The sequence below is a fragment of the Phyllobates terribilis genome, unplaced genomic scaffold (assembly GCF_046119375.1).
Source record: "Phyllobates terribilis strain yellow unplaced genomic scaffold, ASM4611937v1 Scaffold_498__1_contigs__length_1317049, whole genome shotgun sequence".
NCBI classification, from domain to species: Eukaryota; Metazoa; Chordata; class Amphibia; order Anura; family Dendrobatidae; genus Phyllobates; species Phyllobates terribilis.
The window spans coordinates 729,450-754,768 of record NW_027363258.1 but is presented as its reverse complement, the minus strand read 5'-3'; positions in this window follow the sequence as shown (position 1 = coordinate 754,768).

The following is a 25,319-nucleotide window of genomic DNA, read 5'->3' as shown; positions in this document are numbered from 1 at the left end:
TCCTGGAAATGTAAGAACTTTACTTTTTGCACTTCCTCTGTAATTCCTCCTGGAAATGTAAGAACTTTACTTTATGGACTTCCTCTGTAATCCCTCCTGGAAATGTAAGAACTTTACTTTTTGCACTTCCTCTGTTAATCCTCCTGGAAATGTAAGAACTCTACTTTATGCACTTCCTCTGTAATACCTCCTGGAAATGTAAGAACTCTACTTCGTGCACTTCCTCTTTAATTCCTCATGGAAATGTAAGAACTTTACTTTATGCATTTCCTCTGTAATACCTCCTGGAAATGTAAGAACTTTACTTTTTGCACTTCCTCTGTAAATACTCCTGCAAATGTAAGAACTCTACTTTGTGCACATCCCCTGTAATCCTTCCTGGAAATGTAAGAACTCTACTTTGTGCACTTCCTCTGTAATCCCTCCTGGAAATGAAAGGACTCTACTTTCTGCACTTCCTTTTTAATTCCTCATGGAAATGTAAGAACTTTACTATATGCACTTCCTCTGTAATCCCTCCTGGAAATGTAAGAACTTTACTTTGTGCACTTCCTCTGTAAATCCTCCTGGAAATGTAAGGACTCTACTTTGTGCACTTCCTCTTTAATTACTCCTGGAAATGTAAGAACTTTACTTTATGCACTTCCTCTGTAATCCCTCCTGGAAATGTAAGAACTTTACTTTATGCACTTCCTCTGTAATCCCTCCTGGAAATGTAAGAACTTTACTTTATGCACTTCCACTGTAATCCCTCCTGGAAATGTAAGAAATCTACTTTGTGCACTTCCTCTGTAATCCCTCCTGGAAATGTAAGAACTTTACTTTATGCACTTCCTCTGTAATCCCTTCTGGAAACGTAAGAACTCTACTTTGTGCACATCCCCTGTAATTCCTCCTGGAAATGTAAGAATTTTACTTTATGGACTTCCTCTGTAATCCCTCCTGGAAATGTAAGAACTCTACTTTGTGCACATCCCCTGTAATCCCTCCTGGAAATGTAAGAACTTTACTTTATGCATTTCCTCTGTAATCCCTCCTGGAAATGTAAGAACTTTACTTTATGCACTTCCTCTGTAATCCCTCCTGGAAATTTAAGAACTTTACTTTATGCACTTCCTCTGTAATCCCTCGTGGAAATGTAAGAACTTTACTTTATGCACTTCCTCTGTAATCCCTTCTGGAAATGTAAGAACTCTACTTTGTGCACATCCCCTGTAATCCCTCCTGGAAATGTAAGAATTTTACTTTATGCACTTCCTCTGTAATCCCTCCTGGAAATGTAAGAACTTTACTTTATGCACTTCCTCTGTAATCCCTCCTGGAAATGTAAGAACTTTACTTTATGCACTTCCTCTGTAATCCCTCCTGGAAATGTAAGAACTTTACTTTATGCACTTCCTCTGTAATCCCTCCTGGAAATGTAAGAACTTTACTTTATGCACTTCCTCTGTAATCCCTCCTGGAAATGTAAGAACTCTACTGTGTGCACATCCCCTGCAATCCCTCCTGGAAATGTAAGAACTTTACTTCATGCATTTCCTCTGTAATCCCTCCTGGAAATGTAAGAACTTTACTTTATGCACTTCTTCTGTAATCCCTCATGGAAATGTAAGAACTTTACTTTACGCACTTCCTCTGTAATCCCTCCTGGAAATGTAAGAACTTTACTTTATGCAGTTCCTCTGTAATCCCTCCTGGAAATGTAAGAACTCTACTTTGTGCACATCCCCTGTAATCCCTCCTGGAAATGTAAGAACTTTTCTTTATGCACTTCCTCTGTAAATCCTCCTGGAAAAGTAGGAACTCTACTTTGTGCACATCCCCTGTAATCCCTCCTGGAAATGTAAGAACTTTATGCACTTCCTCTGTAATCCCTCCTGGAAATGTAAGAATTTTACTTTATGCACTTCCTCTGTAATCCCTCCTGGAAATGTAAGAATTTTACTTTTTGCACTTCCTCTGTAAATCCTCCTGGAAATGTAAGAACTCTACTTTGTGCACATCCCCTGTAATACCTCCAGGAAATGTAAGGACTCTACTTTCTGCACTTCCTCTTTAATTCCCCCTGGAAATGTAAGAACTTTACTTTATGCACTTCCTCTGTAATCCCTCCTGGAAATGTAAGAACTTTACTTTATGCACTTCCTCTGTAATACCTCCTGGAAATGTAAGAACTTTACTTTATGCACTTCCTCTGTAATCCCTCCTGGAAATGTAAGAACTTTACTTTATGCACTTCCTCTCTAATCCCTCCTGGAAATGTAAGAACTCTACTTTGTGCACATCCCCTGCAATCCCTCCTGGAAATGTAAGAACTTTACTTCATGCATTTCCTCTGTAATCCCTCCTGGAAATGTAAGAACTTTACTGTATGCACTTCCTCTGTAATCCCTCATGGAAATGTAAGAACTTTATTTTACGCACTTCCTCTGTAATCCCTCCTGGAAATGTAAGAACTTTACTTTATGCAGTTCCTCTGTAATCCCTCCTGGAAATGTAAGAACTCTACTTTGTGCACATCCCCTGTAATCCCTCCTGGAAATGTAAGAACTTTACTTTATGCACTTCCTCTGTAAATCCTCCTGGAAAAGTAGGAACTCTACTTTGTGCACATCCCCTTTAATCCCTCCTGGAAATGTAAGAACTTTACTTTATGCACTTCCTCTGTAATCCCTCCTGGAAATGTAAGAATTTTACTTTATGCACTTCCTCTGTAATCCCTCCTGGAAATGAAAGAATTTTACTTTTTGCACTTCCTCTGTAAATCCTCCTGGAAATGTAAGAACTCTACTTTGTGCACATCCCCTGTAATACCTCCTGGAAATGTAAGGACTCTACTTTCTGCACTTCCTCTTTAATTCCCCCTGGAAATGTAAGAACTTTACTTTATGCACTTCCTCTGTAATCCCTCCTGGAAATGTAAGAACTTTACTTTATGCACTTCCTCTGTAATCCCTCCTGGAAATGTAAGAACTTTACTTTATGCACTTCCTCTGTAATCCCTCCTGGAAATGTAAGAACATTACTTTATGCACTTCCTCTGTAATCCCTCCTGGAAATGTAAGAACTCTACTTTGTGCACATCCCCTGCAATCCCTCCTGGAAATGTAAGAACTTTACTTCATGCATTTCCTCTGTAATCCCTCCTGGAAATGTAAGAACTTTACTTTATGCACTTCCTCTGTAATCCCTCATGGAAATGTAAGAACTTTACTTTACGCACTTCCTCTGTAATCCCTCCTGGAAATGTAAGAACTTTACTTTATGCAGTTCCTCTGTAATCCCTCCTGGAAATGTAAGAACTCTACTTTGTGCACATCCCCTGTAATCTCTCCTGGAAATGTAAGAACTTTACTTTATGCACTTCCTCTGTAAATCCTCCTGGAAAAGTAGGAGCTCTACTTTGTGCACATCCCCTGTAATCCCTCCTGGAAATGTAAGAACTTTACTTTATGCACTTCCTCTGTAATCCCTCCTGGAAATGTAAGAATTTTACTTTATGCACTTCCTCTGTAATCCCTCCTGGAAATGTAAGAATTTTACTTTTTGCACTTCCTCTGTAAATCCTCCTGGAAATGTAAGAACTCTACTTTGTGCACATCCCCTGTAATACCTCCTGGAAATGTAAGGACTCTACTTTCTGCACTTCCTCTTTAATTCCCCCTGGAAATGTAAGAACTTTACTTTATGCACTTCCTCTGTAATCCCTCCTGGAAATGTAAGAACTTTACTTTTTGCACTTCCTCTGTAATCCCTCCTGGAAATGTAAGAACTCTACTTTATGCACTTCCTCTGTAATACCTCCTGGAAATGTAAGAACTCTACTTTGTGCACTTCCTCTTTAATTCCTCATGGAAATGTAAGAACTTTACTATATGCACTTCCTCTGTAATCCCTCCTGGAAATGTAAGAAATCTACTTTGTGCACTTCCACTGTAATCCCTCCTGGAAATGTAAGAACTTTACTTTATGCAGTTCCTCTGTAATCCCTCCTGGAAATGTAAGAACTCTACTTTGTGCACATCCCCTGTAATCCCTCCTGGAAATGTAAGAACTTTACTTTATGCACTTCCTCTGTAAATCCTCCTGGAAAAGTAGGAACTCTACTTTGTGCACATCCCCTGTAATCCCTCCTGGAAATGTAAGAACTTTACTTTATGCACTTCCTCTGTAATCCCTCCTGGAAATGTAAGAATTTTACTTTATGCACTTCCTCTGTAATCCCTCCTGGAAATGTAAGAATTTTACTTTTTGCACTTCCTCTGTAAATCCTCCTGGAAATGTAAGAACTCTACTTTGTGCACATCCCCTGTAATACCTCCTGGAAATGTAAGGACTCTACTTTCTGCACTTCCTCTTTAATTCCCCCTGGAAATGTAAGAACTTTACTTTATGCACTTCCTCTGTAATCCCTCCTGGAAATGTAAGAACTTTACTTTTTGCACTTCCTCTGTAATCCCTCCTGGAAATGTAAGAACTCTACTTTATGCACTTCCTCTGTAATACCTCCTGGAAATGTAAGAACTCTACTTTGTGCACTTCCTCTTTAATTCCTCATGGAAATGTAAGAACTTTACTATATGCACTTCCTCTGTAATCCCTCCTGGAAATGTAAGAAATCTACTTTGTGCACTTCCACTGTAATCCCTCCTGGAAATGTAAGAAATCTACTTTGTGCACTTCAACTGTAATCCCTCCTGGAAATGTAAGAACTTTACTTTATGCACTTCCTCTGTAATCCCTCCTGGAAATGTAAGAACTTTACTTTATGCACTTCCTCTGTAATCCCTCCTGGAAATGTAAGAACGTTGTGCATTTCCTTTGTATTCCTCCTGGAAATGTAAGAACTTTACTATACGCACTTCCTCTGTAATCCCTCCTGGAAATGTAAGGACTCTACTTTCTGCACTTCCTCTTTAATTCCTGATGGAAATGTAAGAACTTTACTATATGCACTTCCTCTGTAAATCCTCCTGGAAATGTAAGAACTTTACTTTATGCACTTCCTCTGTAATCCCTCCTGGAAATGTAAGAACTTTACTTTGTGCACTTCCTCTGTAAATCCTCCTGGAAATGTAAGGACTCTTCTTTGTGCACTTCCCCTTTAATTACTCCTGGAAATGTAAGAACTTTACTTTATGCACTTCCTCTGTAATCCCTCCTGGAAATGTAAGAACTTTATTTTATGCACTTCCTCTGTAATCCTTCCTGGAAATGTAAGAACTTTACTTTATGCACTTCCTCCGTAATCCCTCCTGGAAATGCAAGAACTTTACTTCACTTTCTCCGTAATCCCTCCTGGAAATGTAAGAAATCTACTTTGTGCACTTCCTCTGTAATTCCTCCTGGAAATGTAAGAACGTTGTGCATTTCCTCTGTAATTCCTCCTGGAAATGTAAGAACTTTACTTTTTCCACTTCCTCTGTAATTCCTCCTGGAAATGTAAGAACTTTACTTTATGGACTTCCTCTGTAATTCCTCCTGGAAATGTAAGAACTTTACTTTATGCACTTCCTCTGTAATCCCTCCTGGAAATGTAATAACTTTGCTTTATGCACTTCCTCTGTAATCCCTCCTGGAAATGTATGAACTTTACTTTAGGCACTTCCTCTGTAATCTCTCCTGGAAATGTAAGAACTTTACTTTATGCACTTCCTCTGTAATCCCTCCTGGAAACGTAAGAAATCTACTTTGTGCACTTCCTCTGTAATCCCTCCTGGAAATGTAAGAACGTTGTGCATTTCCTCTGTAATTCCTCCTGGAAATGTAAGAACTTTACTTTCTGCACTTCCCCTGTAATCCCTCCTGGAAATGTAAGAACTTTACTTTATGGACTTCCTCTGTAATTCCTCCTGGAAATGTAAGAACTTTACTTTATGCACTTCCTCTGTAATCCCTCCTGGAAAAGTAACAACTTTGCTTTATGCACTTCCTCTGTAATCCCTCCTGGAAATGTAAGAACTTTACTTTATGCACTTCCTCTGTAATCCCTCCTGGAAATGTAAGAAATCTACTTTGTGCACTTCCTCTGTAATCCCTCCTGGAAATGTAAGAAATCTACTTTGTGTACTTCCTCTGTAATCCCTCCTGGAAATGTAAGAACATTGTGCATTTCCTCTGTAATTCCTCCTGGAAATGTAAGAACTTTACTTTCTGCACTTCCCCTGTAATCCCTCCTGGAAATGTAAGGACTCTACTTTGTGCACTTCCTCTGTAATCCCTCCTGGAAATGTAAGAACTTTACTTTGTGCACTTCCTCCGTAAATCTTCCTGGAAATGTAAGGACTCTACTTTGTGCACTTCCTCTGTAATCCCTCGTGGAAATGTAAGGACTCTACTTTCTGCACTTCCTTTTTAATTCCTCATAGAAATGTAAGAACTTTACTATATGCACTTCCTCTGTAATCCCTCCTGGAAATGTAAGAACTTTACTTTGTGCACTTCCTCTGTAAATCCTCCTGGAAATGTAAGGACTCTACTTTGTGCACTTCCTCTTTAATTACTCCTGGAAATGTAAGAACTTTACTTCATGCACTTCCTCTGTAATCCCTCCTGGAAATGTAAGAACTTTACTTTATGCACTACCTCTGTAATCCCTCCTGGAAATGTAAGAACTCTACTTTGTGCACATCCCCTGTAATCCCTCCTGGAAATGTAAGAACTTTACTTTATGCACTTCCTCTGTAAATCCTCCTGGAAAAGTAGGAACTCTACTTTGTGCACATCCCCTGTAATCCCTCCTGGAAATGTAAGAACTTTACTTTATGCACTTCCTCTGTAATCCCTCCTGGAAATGTAAGAATTTTACTTTATGCACTTCCTCTGTAATCCCTCCTGGAAATGTAAGAATTTTACTTTTTGCACTTCCTCTGTAAATCCTCCTGGAAATGTAAGAACTCTACTTTGTGCACATCCCCTGTAATAGCTCCTGGAAATGTAAGGACTCTACTTTCTGCACTTCCTCTTTAATTCCCCCTGGAAATGTAAGAACTTTACTTTATGCACTTCCTCTATAATCCCTCCTGGAAATGTAAGAACTTTACTTTATGCACTTCCTCTGTAATCCCTCCTGGAAATGTAAGAACTTTACTTTATGCACTTCCTCTGTAATCCCTCCTGGAAATGTAAGAACTTTACTTTATGCACTTCCTCTGTAATCCCTCCTGGAAATGTAAGAACTTTACTTTATGCACTTCCTCTGTAATCCCTCCTGGAAATGTAAGAACTCCACTGTGTGCACATCCCCTGCAATCCCTCCTGGAAATGTAAAAACTTTACTTCATGCATTTCCTCTGTAATCCCTCCTGGAAATGTAAGAACTTTACTTTATGCACTTCCTCTGTAATCCCTCATGGAAATGTAAGAACTTTACTTTACGCACTTCCTCTGTAATCCCTCCTGGAAATGTAAGAACTTTACTTTATGCAGTTCCTCTGTAATCCCTCCTGGAAATGTAAGAACTCTACTTTGTGCACATCCCCTGTAATCCCTCCTGGAAATGTAAGAACTTTACTTTATGCACTTCCTCTGTAAATCCTCCTGGAAAAGTAGGAACTCTACTTTGTGCACATCCCCTGTAATCCCTCCTGGAAATGTAAGAACTTTACTTATGCACTTCCTCTGTAATCCCTCCTGGAAATGTAAGAATTTTACTTTATGCACTTCCTCTGTAATCCCTCCTGGAAATTTAAGAATTTTACTTTTTGCACTTCCTCTGTAAATCCTCCTGGAAATGTAAGAACTCTACTTTGTGCACATCCCCTGTAATACCTCCTGGAAATGTAAGGACTCTACTTTCTGCACTTCCTCTTTAATTCCCCCTGGAAATGTAAGAACTTTACTTTATGCACTTCCTCTGTAATCCCTCCTGGAAATGTAAGAACTTTACTTTTTGCACTTCCTCTGTAATCCCTCCTGGAAATGTAAGAACTCTACTTTATGCACTTCCTCTGTAATACCTCCTGGAAATGTAAGAACTCTACTTTGTGCACTTCCTCTTTAATTCCTCATGGAAATGTAAGAACTTTACTATATGCACTTCCTCTGTAATCCCTCCTGGAAATGTAAGAAATCTACTTTGTGCACTTCCACTGTAATCCCTCCTGGAAATGTAAGAAATCTACTTTGTGCACTTCAACTGTAATCCCTCCTGGAAATGTAAGAACTTTACTTTATGCACTTCCTCTGTAATCCCTCCTGGAAATGTAAGAACTTTACTTTATGCACTTCCTCTGTAATCCCTCCTGGAAATGTAAGAACGTTGTGCATTTCCTTTGTAATTCCTCCTGGAAATGTAAGAACTTTACTTTATGCACTTCCTCTGTAATCCCTCCTGGAAATGTAAGAACTTTACTTTTTGCAATTCCTCTGTAAATACTCATGGAAATGTAAGGATTCTACTTTGTGCACTTCCTCTTTAATTCCTCATGGAAATGTAAGAACTTTACTATACGCACTTCCTCTGTAATCCCTCCTGGAAATGTAAGGACTCTACTTTCTGCACTTCCTCTTTAATTCCTGATGGAAATGTAAGAACTTTACTATATGCACTTCCTCTGTAAATCCTCCTGGAAATGTAAGAACTTTACTTTATGCACTTCCTCTGTAATCCCTCCTGGAAATGTAAGAACTTTACTTTGTGCACTTCCTCTGTAAATCCTCCTGGAAATGTAAGGACTCTACTTTGTGCACTTCCCCTTTAATTACTCCTGGAAATGTAAGAACTTTACTTTATGCACTTCCTCTGTAATCCCTCCTGGAAATGTAAGAACTTTACTTTATGCACTTCCTCTGTAATCCCTCCTGGAAATGTAAGAACTTTACTTTATGCACTTCCTCCGTAATCCCTCCTGGAAATGCAAGAACTTTACTTCACTTTCTCCGTAATCCCTCCTGGAAATGTAAGAAATCTACTTTGTGCACTTCCTCTGTAATTCCTCCTGGAAATGTAAGAACGTTGTGCATTTCCTCTGTAATTCCTCCTGGAAATGTAAGAACTTTACTTTTTCCACTTCCTCTTGAATTCCTCCTGGAAATGTAAGAACTTTACTTTATGGACTTCCTCTGTAATTCCTCCTGGAAATGTAAGAACTTTACTTTATGCACTTCCTCTGTAATCCCTCCTGGAAATGTAATAACTTTGCTTTATGCACTTCCTCTGTAATCCCTCCTGGAAATGTATGAACTTTACTTTAGGCACTTCCTCTGTAATCTCTCCTGGAAATGTAAGAACTTTACTTCATGCACTTCCTCTGTAATCCCTCCTGGAAACGTAAGAAATCTACTTTGTGCACTTCCTCTGTAATCCCTCCTGGAAATGTAAGAACGTTGTGCATTTCCTCTGTAATTCCTCCTGGAAATGTAAGAACTTTACTTTCTGCACTTCCCCTGTAATCCCTCCTGGAAATGTAAGAACTTTACTTTCTGCACTTCCCCTGTAATTCCTCCTGGAAATGTAAGAACTTTACTTTATGCACTTCCTCTGTAATCCCTCCTGGAAAAGTAACAACTTTGCTTTATGCACTTCCTCTGTAATCCCTCCTGGAAATGTAAGAACTTTACTTTATGCACTTCCTCTGTAATCCCTCCTGGAAATGTAAGAAATCTACTTTGTGCACTTCCTCTGTAATCCCTCCTGGAAATGTAAGAAATCTACTTTGTGTACTTCCTCTGTAATCCCTCCTGGAAATGTAAGAACGTTGTGCATTTCCTCTGTAATTCCTCCTGGAAATGTAAGAACTTTACTTTCTGCCCTTCCCCTGTAATCCCTCCTGGAAATGTAAGGACTCTACTTTGTGCACTTCCTCTGTAATCCCTCCTGGAAATGTAAGAACTTTACTTTGTGCACTTCCTCCGTAAATCTTCCTGGAAATGTAAGGACTCTACTTTGTGCACTTCCTCTGTAATCCTTCGTGGAAATGTAAGGACTCTACTTTCTGCACTTCCTTTTTAATTCCTCATAGAAATGTAAGAACTTTACTATATGCACTTCCTCTGTAATCCCTCCTGGAAATGTAAGAACTTTACTTTGTGCACTTCCTCTGTAAATCCTCCTGGAAATGTAAGGACTCTACTTTGTGCACTTCCTCTTTAATTACTCCTGGAAATGTAAGAACTTTACTTCATGCACTTCCTCTGTAATCCCCCCTGGAAATGTAAGAACTTTACTTTATGCACTTCCTCTGTAATCCCTCCTGGAAATGTAAGAACTTTACTTTATGCACTTCCACTGTAATCCCTCCTGGAAATGTAAGAAATCTACTTTGTGCACTTCAACTGTAATCCCTCCTGGAAATGTAAGAACTTTACTTTATGCACTTCCTCTGTAATCCCTCCTGGAAATGTAAGAACTTTACTTTATGCACTTCCTCTGTAATCCCTCCTGGAAATGTAAGAAATCTACTTTGTGCACTTCCTCTGTAATCCCTCCTGGAAATGTAAGAACGTTGTGCATTTCCTTTGTAATTCCTCCTGGAAATGTAAGAACTTTACTTTATGCACTTCCTCTGTAATCCTTCCTGGAAATGTAAGAACTTTACTTTTTGCAATTCCTCTGTAAATACTCATGGAAATGTAAGGATTCTACTTTGTGCACTTCCTCTTTAATTCCTCATGGAAATGTAAGAACTTTACTATACGCACTTCCTCTGTAATCCCTCCTGGAAATGTAAGGACTCTACTTTCTGCACTTCCTCTTTAATTCCTGATGGAAATGTAAGAACTTTACTATATGCACTTCCTCTGTAAATCCTCCTGGAAATGTAAGAACTTTACTTTATGCACTTCCTCTGTAATCCCTCCTGGAAATGTAAGAACTTTACTTTGTGCACTTCCTCTGTAAATCCTCCTGGAAATGTAAGGACTCTACTTTGTGCACTTCCCCTTTAATTACTCCTGGAAATGTAAGAACTTTACTTTATGCACTTCCTCTGTAATCCCTCCTGGAAATGTAAGAACTTTACTTTATGCACTTCCTCTGTAATCCCTCCTGGAAATGTAAGAACTTTACTTTATGCACTTCCTCCGTAATCCCTCCTGGAAATGCAAGAACTTTACTTCACTTTCTCCGTAATCCCTCCTGGAAATGTAAGAAATCTACTTTGTGCACTTCCTCTGTAATTCCTCCTGGAAATGTAAGAACGTTGTGCATTTCCTCTGTAATTCCTCCTGGAAATGTAAGAACTTTACTTTTTCCACTTCCTCTGTAATTCCTCCTGGAAATGTAAGAACTTTACTTTATGGACTTCCTCTGTAATTCCTCCTGGAAATGTAAGAACTTTACTTTATGCACTTCCTCTGTAATCCCTCCTGGAAATGTAATAACTTTGCTTTATGCACTTCCTCTGTAATCCCTCCTGGAAATGTATGAACTTTACTTTAGGCACTTCCTCTGTAATCTCTCCTGGAAATGTAAGAACTTTACTTTATGCACTTCCTCTGTAATCCCTCCTGGAAACGTAAGAAATCTACTTTGTGCACTTCCTCTGTAATCCCTCCTGGAAATGTAAGAACGTTGTGCATTTCCTCTGTAATTCCTCCTGGAAATGTAAGAACTTTACTTTCTGCACTTCCCCTGTAATCCCTCCTGGAAATGTAAGAACTTTACTTTATGGACTTCCTCTGTAATTCCTCCTGGAAATGTAAGAACTTTACTTTATGCACTTCCTCTGTAATCCCTCCTGGAAAAGTAACAACTTTGCTTTATGCACTTCCTCTGTAATCCCTCCTGGAAATGTAAGAACTTTACTTTATGCACTTCCTCTGTAATCCCTCCTGGAAATGTAAGAAATCTACTTTGTGCACTTCCTCTGTAATCCCTCCTGGAAATGTAAGAAATCTACTTTGTGTACTTCCTCTGTAATCCCTCCTGGAAATGTAAGAACGTTGTGCATTTCCTCTGTAATTCCTCCTGGAAATGTAAGAACTTTACTTTCTGCCCTTCCCCTGTAATCCCTCCTGGAAATGTAAGGACTCTACTTTGTGCACTTCCTCTGTAATCCCTCCTGGAAATGTAAGAACTTTACTTTGTGCACTTCCTCCGTAAATCTTCCTGGAAATGTAAGGACTCTACTTTGTGCACTTCCTCTGTAATCCCTCGTGGAAATGTAAGGACTCTACTTTCTGCACTTCCTTTTTAATTCCTCATAGAAATGTAAGAACTTTACTATATGCACTTCCTCTGTAATCCCTCCTGGAAATGTAAGAACTTTACTTTGTGCACTTCCTCTGTAAATCCTCCTGGAAATGTAAGGACTCTACTTTGTGCACTTCCTCTTTAATTACTCCTGGAAATGTAAGAACTTTACTTCATGCACTTCCTCTGTAATCCCTCCTGGAAATGTAAGAACTTTACTTTATGCACTTCCTCTGTAATCCCTCCTGGAAATGTAAGAACTTTACTTTATGCACTTCCACTGTAATCCCTCCTGGAAATGTAAGAAATCTACTTTGTGCACTTCAACTGTAATCCCTCCTGGAAATGTAAGAACTTTACTTTATGCACTTCCTCTGTAATCCCTCCTGGAAATGTAAGAACTTTACTTTATGCACTTCCTCTGTAATCCCTCCTGGAAATGTAAGAAATCTACTTTGTGCACTTCCTCTGTAATCCCTCCTGGAAATGTAAGAACGTTGTGCATTTCCTCTGTAATTCCTCCTGGAAATGTAAGAACTTTACTTTCTGCACTTCCCCTGTAATCCCTCCTGGAAATGTAAGAACTTTACTTTATGGACTTCCTCTGTAATTCCTCCTGGAAATGTAAGAACTTTACTTTATGCACTTCCTGTAATCCCTCCTGGAAAGGTAACAACTTTGCTTTATGCACTTCCTCTGTAATCCCTCCTGGAAATGTAAGAACTTTACTTTATGCACTTCCTCTGTAATCCCTCCTGGAAATGTAAGAAATCTACTTTGTGCACTTCTTCTGTAATCCCTCCTGGAAATGTAAGAAATCTACTTTGTGTACTTCCTCTGTAATCCCTCCTGGAAATGTAAGAACGTTGTGCATTTCCTCTGTAATTCCTCCTGGAAATGTAAGAACTTTACTTTCTGCACTTCCCCTGTAATCCCTCCTGGAAATGTAAGGACTCTACTTTGTGCACTTCCTCTGTAATCCCTCCTGGAAATGTAAGAACTTTACTTTGTGCACTTCCTCCGTAAATCCTCCTGGAAATGTAAGGACTCTACTTTGTGCACTTCCTCTTTAATTACTCCTGGAAATGTAAGAACTTTACTTTATCCACTTCCTCTGTAATCCCTCCTGGAAATGTAAGAACTTTACTTTATGCACTTCCTCTGTAATCCCTCCTGGAAATGTAAGAACTTTACTTTATGCACTTCCTCTGTAATCCCTCCTGGAAATGCAAGAACTTTAATTCACTTCCTCCGTAATCCCTCCTGGAAATGTAAGAAATCTACTTTGTGCACTTCCTCTGTAATCCCTCCTGGAAATGTAAGAACGTTGTGCATTTCCTCTGTAATTCCTCCTGGAAATGTAAGAACTTTACTTTATGGACTTCCTCTGTAATCCCTCCTGGAAATGTAAGAACTTTACTTTTTGCACTTCCTCTGTAATTCCTCCTGGAAATGTAAGAACTTTACTTTATGAACTTCCTCTGTAATCCCTCCTGGAAATGTAAGAACTTTACTTTTTGCACTTCCTCTGTTAATCCTCCTGGAAATGTAAGAACTCTACTTTATGCACTTCCTCTGTAATACCTCCTGGAAATGTAAGAACTCTACTTTGTGCACTTCCTCTTTAATTCCTCATGGAAATGTAAGAACTTTACTTTATGCATTTCCTCTGTAATCCTTCCTGGAAATGTAAGAACTTTACTTTTTGCACTTCCTCTGTAAATACTCCTGCAAATGTAAGAACTCTACTTTGTGCACATCCCCTGTAATCCTTCCTGGAAATGTAAGAACTCTACTTTGTGCACTTCCTCTGTAATCCCTCCTGGAAATGAAAGGACTCTACTTTCTGCACTTCCTTTTTAATTCCTCATGGAAATGTAAGAACTTTACTATATGCACTTCCTCTGTAATCCCTCCTGGAAATGTAAGAACTTTACTTTGTGCACTTCCTCTGTAAATCCTCCTGGAAATGTAAGGACTCTACTTTGTGCACTTCCTCTTTAATTACTCCTGGAAATGTAAGAACTTTACTTTATGCACATCCTCTGTAATCCCTCCTGGAAATGTAAGAACTTTACTTTATGCACTTCCTCTGTAATCCCTCCTGGAAATGTAAGAACTTTACTTTATGCACTTCCACTGTAATCCCTCCTGGAAATGTAAGAAATCTACTTTGTGCACTTCCTCTGTAATCTCTCCTGGAAGTGTAAGAACTTTACTTTATGCACTTCCTCTGTAATCCCTCCTGGAAATGTAAGAACTTTGCTTTATGCACTTCCTCTGTAATCCCTCCTGGAAATGTATGAACTTTACTTTATGCACTTCCTCTGTAATCTCTCCTGGAAATGTAAGAAGTTTACTTTATGCACTTCCTCTGTAATCCCTCCTGGAAACGTAAGAAATCTACTTTGTGCACTTCCTCTGTAATCCCTCCTGGAAATGTAAGAACGTTGTGCATTTCCTCTGTAATTCCTCCTGGAAATGTAAGAACTTTACTTTCTGCACTTCCCCTGTAATCCCTCCTGGAAATGTAAGAACTTTACTTTATGGACTTCCTCTGAAATTCCTCCTGGAAATGTAAGAACTTTACTTTATGCACTTCCTCTGTAATCCCTCCTGGAAATGTAACAACTTTGCTTTATGCACTTCCTCTGTAATCCCTACTGGAAATGTAAGAACTTTACTTTATGCACTTCCTCTGTAATCCCTCCTGGAAATGTAAGAAATCTACTTTGTGCACTTCCTCTGTAATCCCTCCTGGAAATGTAAGAAATCTACTTTGTGTACTTCCTCTGTAATCCCTCCTGGAAATGTAAGAACATTGTGCATTTCCTCTGTAATTCCTCCTCGAAATGTAAGAACTTTACTTTCTGCACTTCCCCTGTAATCCCTCCTGGAAATGTAAGGACTCTACTTTGTGCACTTCCTCTGTAATCCCTCCTGGAAATGTAAGAACTTTACTGTGTGCACTTCCTCTGTAAATCCTCCTGGAAATGTAAGGACTCTACTTTGTGCACTTCCTCTTTAATTACTCCTGGAAATGTAAGAACTTTACTTTATGCACTTCCTCTGTAATCCCTCCTGGAAATGTAAGAACTTTACTTTATGCACTTCCTCTGTAATCCCTCCTGGAAATGTAAGAACTTTACTTTATGCACTTCCTCTGTAATCCCTCCTGGAAATGTAAGGACTTTACTTTATGCACTTCCTCTGTAATCCCTCCTGGAAATGCAAGAACTTTAATTCACTTCCTCCGTAATCCCTCCTGGAAATGTAAGAAATCTACTTTGTGCACTTCCTCTGTAATCTCTCCTGGAAATGTAAGAACGTTGTGCATTTCCTCTGTAATTCCTCCTGGAAATGTAAGAACTTTACTTTATGGACTTCCTCTGTAATCCCTCCTGGAAATGTAAGAACTTTACTTTTTGCACTTCCTCTGTAATTCCTCCTGGAAATGTAAGAAGTTTACATTATGGACTTCCTCTGTAATCCCTCCTGGAAATGTAAGAACTTTACTTTTTGCACTTCCTCTGTTAATCCTCCTGGAAATGTAAGAACTCTACTTTATGCACTTCCTCTGTAATACCTCCTGGAAATGTAAGAACTCTACTTTGTGCACTTCCTCTTTAATTCCTCATGGAAATGTAAGAACTTTACTTTTTGCACTTACTCTGTAAATACTCCTGCAAATGTAAGAACTCTACTTTGTGCACATCCCCTGTAATCCCTCCTGGAAATGTAAGAACTCTACTTTGTGCACTTCCTCTGTAATCCCTCCTGGAAATGAAAGGACTCTACTTTCTGCACTTCCTTTTTAATTCCTCATGGAAATGTAAGAACTTTACTATATGCACTTCCTCTGTAATCCCTCCTGGAAATGTAAGAACTTTACTTTGTGCACTTCCTCTGTAATTCCTCCTGGAAATGTAAGAACTTTACTTTCTGCACTTCCCCTGTAATCCCTCCTGGAAATGTAAGGACTCTACTTTGTGCACTTCCTCTGTAATCCCTCCTGGAAATGTAAGAACTTTACTTTGTGCACTTCCTCTGTAAATCCTCCTGGAAATGTAAGGACTCTACTTTGTGCACTTCCTCTTTAATTACTCCTGGAAATGTAAGAACTTTACTTTATGCACTTCCTCTGTAATCCCTCCTGGAAATGTAAGAACTTTACTTTCTGCACTTCCTCTGTAATCCCTCCTGGAAATGCAAGAACTTTACTTCACTTCCTCCGTAATCCCTCCTGGAAATGTAAGAAATCTACTTTGTGCACTTCCTCTGTAATCCCTCCTGGAAATGTAAGAACGTTGTGCATTTCCTCTGTAATTCCTCCTGGAAATGTAAGAACTTTACTTTATGCACTTCCTCTGTAATCCCTCCTGGAAATGTAAGAACTTTGCTTTATGCACTTCCTCTGTAATCCCTCTCGGAAATGTATGAACTTTACTTCATGCACTTCCTCTGTAATCCCTCCTGGAAATGTAAGAACTTTACTTCATGCACTTCCTCTGTAATCCCTCCTGGAAACGTAAGAACTTTACTTTATGCACTTCCTCTGTAATCCCTCCTGGAAATGTAAGAACTTTACTTTATGCACTTCCTCTGTAATCCCTCCTGGAAACGTAAGAACTTTACTTCATGCACTTCCTCTGTAATCCCTCCTGGAAATGTAAGAACTTTACTTTATGCACTTCCTCTGTATTCCCTCCTGGAAACGTAAGAACTTTACTTTATGCACTTCCTCTGTAATCCCTCCTGGAAATGTATGAACTTTACTTTATGCACTTCCTCTGTAATCCCTCCTGGAAACGTAAGAACTTTACTTTATGCACTTCCTCTGTAATCCCTCCTGGAAATGTAAGAACTCTACTTTGTGCACTTCCTCTGTAATCCCTCTTGGAAATGTAAGAACGTTGTGCATTTCCTCTGTAATTCCTCCTGGAAATGTAAGAACTTTACTTTCTGCACTTCCCCTGTAATCCCTCCTGGAAATGTAAGAACTTTACTTTATGGACTTCCTCTGTAATTCCTCCTGGAAATGTAAAACTTTACTTTATGCACTTCCTCTGTAATCCCTTCTGGAAAAGTAAGAACTTTGCTTTATGCACTTCCTCTGTAATCCCTCATGGAAATGTAAGAACTTTACTTTATGCACTTCCTCTGTAATCCCTCCTGGAAATGTAAGAACTTTACTTTATGCACTTCCCCTGTAATCCCTCCTGGAAATGTAAGAAATCTACTTTGTGCACTTCCTCTGTAATCCCTCCTGGAAATGTAAGAACGTTGTGCATTTCCTCTGTAATTCCTCCTGGAAATGTAAGAACTTTACTTTCTGCACTTCCCCTGTAATCCCTCCTGGAAATGTAAGCACTCTACTTTGTGCACTTCCTCTGTAATCCCTCCTGGAAATGTAAGAACTTTACTTTGTGCACTTCCTCTGTAAATCCTCCTGGAAATGTAAGGACTCTACTTTGTGCACTTCCTCTTTTATTACTCCTGGAAATGTAAGAACTTTACTTTATGCACTTCCTCTGTAATCCTTCCTGGAAATGTAAGAACTTTACTTTATGCACTTCCTCTGTAATCCCTCCTGTAAATGTAAGAACTTTACTTTATGCACTTCCTCTGTAATCCCTCCTGGAAATGTAAGAACTTTACTTTATGCACTTCCTCTGTAATCCCTCCTGGAAATGCAAGAACTTTACTTCACTTCCTCTGTAATCCCTCCTGGAAATGTAAGAAATCTACTTTGTGCACTTCCTCTGTAATCCCTCCTGGAAATGTAAGAACGTTGTGCATTTCCTCTGTAATTCCTCCTGGAAATGTAAGAACTTTACTTTATGGACTTCCTCTGTAATCCCTCCTGGAAATGTAAGAACTTTACTTTTTGCACTTCCTCTGTAATTCCTCCTGGAAATGTAAGAACTTTACTTTATGGACTTCCTCTGTAATTCCTCCTGGAAATGTAAGAACTTTATTTTCTGCACTTCCTCTGTAATCCCTCCTGGAAATGTAAGAACTTTGCTTTATGCACTTCCTCTGTAATTCCTCCTGGAAATGTATGAACTTTACTTTATGCACTTCCTCCGTAATCCCTCCTGGAAATGTAAGAACTTTACTTTATGCACTTCCTCTGTAATCCCTCCTGGAAACGTAAGAAATCTACTTTGTGCACTTCCTCTGTAATCCCTCCTGGAAATGTAAGAACGTTGTGCATTTCCTCTGTAATTCCTCCTGGAAATGTAAGAACTTTACTTTCTGCACTTCCCCTGTAATCCCTCCTGGAAATGTAAGAACTTTACTTTATGCACTTCCTCTGTAATCCCTCCTGGAAATGTAAGAACTTTGCTTTATGCACTTCCTCTGTAATCCCTCCTGGAAATGTATGAACTTTACTTTATGCACTTCCTCTGTAATCCCTCCTGGAAATGTAAGAACTTTACTTCATGCACTTCCTCTGTAATCCCTCCTGGAAACGTAAGAACTTTACTTTATGCACTTCCTCTGTAATCCCTCCTGGAAATGTAAGAACTTTACTTTATGCACTTCCTCTTTAATCCCTCCTGGAAACGTAAGAACTTTACTTTATGCACTTCCTCTGTAATCCCTCCTGGAAATGTAAGAACTTTACTTTATGCACTTCCTTTGTATTCCCTCCTGGAAACGTAAGAACTTTACTTTATGCACTTCCTCTGTAATCCCTCCTGGAAATGTATGAACTTTACTTTATGCACTTCCTCTGTAATCCCTCCTGGAAATGTAAGAACTTTACTTTATGCACTTCCTCTGTAATCCCTCCTGGAAACGTAAGAACTTTACTTTATGCACTTCCTCTGTAATCCCTCCTGGAAATGTAAGAACGTTGTGCATTTCCTCTGTAATTCCTCCTGGAAATGTAAGAACTTTACTTTCTGCACTTCCCCTGTAATCCCTCCTGGAAATGTAAGAACTTTACTTTATGCACTTCCTCTGTAATCCCTCCTGGAAATGTAAGAACGTTGCTTTATGCACTTCCTCTGTAATCCCTCCTGGAAATGTAAGAACTTTGCTTTATGCACTTCCTCTGTAATCCCTCCTTGAAATATATGAACTTTACTTTATGCACTTCCTCTGTAATCCCTCCTGGAAATGTAAGAACTTTACTTCATGCACTTCCTCTGTAATCCCTCCTGGAAACGTAAGAACTTTACTTTATGCACTTCCTCTGTAATCCCTCCTGGAAATGTAAGAACTTTACTTTATGCACTTCCTCTTTAATCCCTCCTGGAAACGTAAGAACGTTACTTCATGCACTTCCTCTGTAATCCCTCCTGGAAATGTAAGAACTTTATGCACTTCCTCTGTATTCCCTCCTGGAAACGTAAGAACTTTACTTTATGCACTTCCTCTGTAATCCCTCCTGGAAATGTATGAACTTTACTTTATGCACTTCCTCTGTAATCCCTCCTGGAAATGTAAGAACTTTACTTTATGCACTTCCTCTGTAATCCCTCCTGGAAACGTAAGAACTTTACTTTATGCACTTCCTCTGTAATCCCTCCTGGAAATGTAAGAACTCTACTTTGTGCACTTCCTCTGTAATCCCTCCTGGAAATGTAAGAACGTTGTGCATTTGCTCTGTAATTCCTCCTGGAAATGTAAGAACTTTACTTTCTGCACTTCCCCTGTAATCCCTCCTGGAAATGTAAGAACTTTACTTTATGGACTTCCTCTGTAATCCCTCCTGGAAATGTAAGAACTTTACTTCATGCACTTCCTCTGTAATCCCTCCTGGAAATGTAAGAACTTTACTTTATGCACTTCCTCTGTAATCCCTCCTGGAAATGTAAGAAATCTACTTTGTGCACTTCCTCTGTAATCCCTCCTGGAAATGTAAGAACGTTGTGCATTTCCTCTGTAATTCCTCCTGGAAATGTAAGAACTTTACTTTCTGCACTTCCCCTGTAATCCCTCCTGGAAATGTAAGGACTCTACTTTGTGCACTTCCTCTGTAATCCCTCCTGGAAATGTAAGAACTTTACTTTGTGCACTTCCTCTGTAAATCCTCCTGGAAATGTAAGGACTCTACTTTGTGCACTTCCTCTTTTATTACTCCTGGAAATGTAAGAACTTTACTTTATGCACTTCCTCTGTAATCCCTCCTGGAAATGTAAGAACTTTACTTTATGCACTTCCTCTGTAATCCCTCCTGGAAATGTAAGAACTTTACTTTATGCACTTCCTCTGTAATCCCTCCTGGAAATGTAAGAACTTTACTTTATGCACTTCCTCTGTAATCCCTCCTGGAAATGCAAGAACTTTACTTCACTTCCTCCGTAATCCCTCCTGGAAATGTAAGAAATCTACTTTGTGCACTTCCTCTGTAATCCCTCCTGGTAATGTAAGAACGTTGTGCATTTCCTCTGTAATTCCTCCTGGAAATGTAAGAACTTTACTTTATGGACTTCCTCTGTAATCCCTCCTGGAAATGTAAGAACTTTACTTTTTGCACTTCCTCTGTAATTCCTCCTGGAAATGTAAGAACTTTACTTTATGGACTTCCTCTGTAATTCCTCCTGGAAATGTAAGAACTTTACTTTATGCACTTCCTCTGTAATCCCTCCTGGAAATGTAAGAACTTTGCTTTATGCACTTCCTCTGTAATTCCTCCTGGAAATGTATGAACTTTATGCACTTCCTCTGTAATCCCTCCTGGAAATGTAAGAACTTTACTTCATGCACTTCCGTTGTAATCCCTCCTGGAAACGTAAGAAATCTACTTTGTGCACTTCCTCTGTAATCCCTCCTGGAAATGTAAGAACGTTGTGCATTTCCTCTGTAATTCCTCCTGGAAATGTAAGAACTTTACTTTCTGCACTTCCCCTGTAATCCCTCCTGGAAATGTAAGAACTTTACTTTTTGCACTTCCTCTGTAATTCCTCTTGGAAATGTAAGAAGTTTACATTATGGACTTCCTCTGTAATCCCTCCTGGAAATGTAAGAACTTTACTTTTTGCACTTACTCTGTAAATACTCCTGCAAATGTAAGAACTCTACTTTGTGCACATCCCCTGTAATCCCTCCTGGAAATGTAAGAACTCTACTTTGTGCACTTCCTCTGTAATCCCTCCTGGAAATGAAAGGACTCTACTTTGTGCACTTCCTCTGTAATCCCTCCTGGAAATGTAAGAACTTTACTTTGTGCACTTCCTCTGTAAATCCTCCTGGAAATGTAAGGACTCTACTTTGTGCACTTCCTCTTTAATTACTCCTGGAAATGTAAGAACTTTACTTTCTGCACTTCCTTTTTAATTCCTCATGGAAATGTAAGAACTTTACTATATGCACTTCCTCTGTAATCCCTCCTGGAAATGTAAGAACTTTACTTTGTGCACTTCCTCTGTAATTCCTCCTGGAAATGTAAGAACTTTACTTTCTGCACTTCCCCTGTAATCCCTCCTGGAAATGTAAGGACTCTACTTTGTGCACTTCCTCTGTAATCCCTCCTGGAAATGTAAGAACTTTACTTTGTGCACTTCCTCTGTAAATCCTCCTGGAAATGTAAGGACTCTACTTTGTGCACTTCCTCTTTAATTACTCCTGGAAATGTAAGAACTTTACTTTATGCACTTCCTCTGTAATCCCTCCTGGAAATGTAAGAACTTTACTTTCTGCACTTCCTCTGTAATCCCTCCTGGAAATGCAAGAACTTTACTTCACTTCCTCCGTAATCCCTCCTGGAAATGTATGAACTTTACTTCATGCACTTCCTCTGTAATCCCTCCTGGAAACGTAAGAACTTTACTTTATGCACTTCCTCTGTAATCCCTCCTGGAAATGTAAGAACTTTACTTTATGCACTTCCTCTGTAATCCCTCCTGGAAACGTAAGAACTTTACTTTATGCACTTCCTCTGTAATCCCTCCTGGAAATGTATGAACTTTACTTTATGCACTTCCTCTGTAATCCCTCCTGGAAACGTAAGAACTTTACTTTATGCACTTCCTCTGTAATCCCTCCTGGAAATGTAAGAACTCTACTTTGTGCACTTCCTCTGTAATCCCTCTTGGAAATGTAAGAACGTTGTGCATTTCCTCTGTAATTCCTCCTGGAAATGTAAGAACTTTACTTTCTGCACTTCCCCTGTAATCCCTCCTGGAAATGTAAGAACTTTACTTTATGGACTTCCTCTGTAATTCCTCCTGGAAATGTAAGAACTTTACTTTATGCACTTCCTCTGTAATCCCTTCTGGAAAAGTAAGAACTTTGCTTTATGCACTTCCTCTGTAATCCCTCGTGGAAATGTAAGAACTTTACTTTATGCACTTCCTCTGTAATCCCTCCTGGAAATGTAAGAACTTTACTTCATGCACTTCCCCTGTAATCCCTCCTGGAAATGTAAGAAATCTACTTTGTGCACTTCCTCTGTAATCCCTCCTGGAAATGTAAGAACGTTGTGCATTTCCTCTGTAATTCCTCCTGGAAATGTAAGAACTTTACTTTCTGCACTTCCCCTGTAATCCCTCCTGGAAATGTAAGCACTCTACTTTGTGCACTTCCTCTGTAATCCCTCCTGGAAATGTAAGAACTTTACTTTCTGCACTTCCCCTGTAATCCCTCCTGGAAATGTAAGCACTCTACTTTGTGCACTTCCTCTGTAAATCCTCCTGGAAATGTAAGGACTCTACTTTGTGCACTTCCTCTGTAATCCCTCCTGGAAATGCAAGAACTTTACTTTATGCACTTCCTCGGTAATCCCTCCTGTAAATGTAAGAACTTTACTTTATGCACTTCCTCTGTAATCCCTCCTGGAAATGTAAGAACTTTACTTTATGCACTTCCTCTGTAATCCCTCCTGGAAATGCAAGAACTTTACTTCACTTCCTCCGTAATCCCTCCTGGAAATGTAAGAAATCTACTTTGTGCACTTCCTCTGTAATCCCTCCTGGAAATGTAAGAACGTTGTGCATTTCCTCTGTAATTCCTCCTGGAAATGTAAGAACTTTACTTTATGGACTTCCTCTGTAATCCCTCCTGGAAATGTAAGAACTTTACTTTTTGCACTTCCTCTGTAATTCCTCCTGGAAATGTAAGAACTTTACTTTATGGACTTCCTCTGTAATTCCTCCTGGAAATGTAAGAACTTTATTTTCTGCACTTCCTCTGTAATCCCTCCTGGAAATGTAAGAACTTTGCTTTATGCACTTCCTCTGTAATTCCTCCTGGAAATGTATGAACTTTACTTTATGCACTTCCTCTGTAATCCCTCCTGGAAATGTAAGAACTTTACTTTATGCACTTCCTCTGTAATCCCTCCTGGAAACGTAAGAAATCTACTTTGTGCACTTCCTCTGTAATGCCTCCTGGAAATGTAAGAACGTTGTGCATTTCCTCTGTAATTCCTCCTGGAAATGTAAGAACTTTACTTTCTGCACTTCCCCTGTAATCCCTCCTGGAAATGTAAGAACTTTACTTTATGCACTTCCTCTGTAATCCCTCCTGGAAATGTAAGAACTTTACTTTATGCACTTCCTCTGTAATCCCTCCTGGAAATGTAAGAACTTTACTTCATGCACTTCCTCTGTAATCCCTCCTGGAAACGTAAGAACTTTACTTTATGCACTTCCTCTGTAATCCCTCCTGGAAATGTAAGAACTTTACTTTATGCACTTCCTCTTTAATCCCTCCTGGAAACGTAAGAACTTTACTTTATGCACTTCCTCTGTAATCCCTCCTGGAAATGTAAGAACTTTACTTTATGCACTTCCTTTGTATTCCCTCCTGGAAACGTAAGAACTTTACTTTATGCACTTCCTCTGTAATCCCTCCTGGAAATGTATGAACTTTACTTTATGCACTTCCTCTGTAATCCCTCCTGGAAATGTAAGAACTTTACTTTATGCACTTCCTCTGTAATCCCTCCTGGAAACGTAAGAACTTTACTTTATGCACTTCCTCTGTAATCCCTCCTGGAAATGTAAGAACTCTACTTTGTGCACTTCCTCTGTAATCCCTCCTGGAAATGTAAGAACGTTGTGCATTTCCTCTGTAATTCCTCCTGGAAATGTAAGAACTTTACTTTCTGCACTTCCCCTGTAATCCCTCCTGGAAATGTAAGAACTTTACTTTATGCACTTCCTCTGTAATCCCTCCTGGAAATGTAAGAACTTTGCTTTATGCACTTCCTCTGTAATCCCTCCTTGAAATATATGAACTTTACTTTATGCACTTCCTCTGTAATCCCTCCTGGAAATGTAAGAACTTTACTTCATGCACTTCCTCTGTAATCCCTCCTGGAAACGTAAGAACTTTACTTTATGCACTTCCTCTGTAATCCCTCCTGGAAATGTAAGAACTTTACTTTATGCACTTCCTCTGTAATCCCTCCTGGAAATGTAAGAACTTTGCTTTATGCACTTCCTCTGTAATCCCTCCTTGAAATATATGAACTTTACTTTATGCACTTCCTCTGTAATCCCTCCTGGAAATGTAAGAACTTTACTTCATGCACTTCCTCTGTAATCCCTCCTGGAAACGTAAGAACTTTACTTTATGCACTTCCTCTGTAATCCCTCCTGGAAATGTAAGAACTTTACTTTATGCACTTCCTCTTTAATCCCTCCTGGAAACGTAAGAACTTTACTTCATGCACTTCCTCTGTAATCCCTCCTGGAAATGTAAGAACTTTATGCACTTCCTCTGTATTCCCTCCTGGAAACGTAAGAACTTTACTTTATGCACTTCCTCTGTAATCCCTCCTGGAAATGTATGAACTTTACTTTATGCACTTCCTCTGTAATCCCTCCTGGAAATGTAAGAACTTTACTTTATGCACTTCCTCTGTAATCCCTCCTGGAAACGTAAGAACTTTACTTTATGCACTTCCTCTGTAATCCCTCCTGGAAATGTAAGAACTCTACTTTGTGCACTTCCTCTGTAATCCCTCCTGGAAATGTAAGAACGTTGTGCATTTGCTCTGTAATTCCTCCTGGAAATGTAAGAACTTTACTTTCTGCACTTCCCCTGTAATCCCTCCTGGAAATGTAAGAACTTTACTTTATGGACTTCCTCTGTAATCCCTCCTGGAAATGTAAGAACTTTACTTCATGCACTTCGTCTGTAATCCCTCCTGGAAATGTAAGAACTTTACTTTATGCACTTCCTCTGTAATCCCTCCTGGAAATGTAAGAAATCTACTTTGTGCACT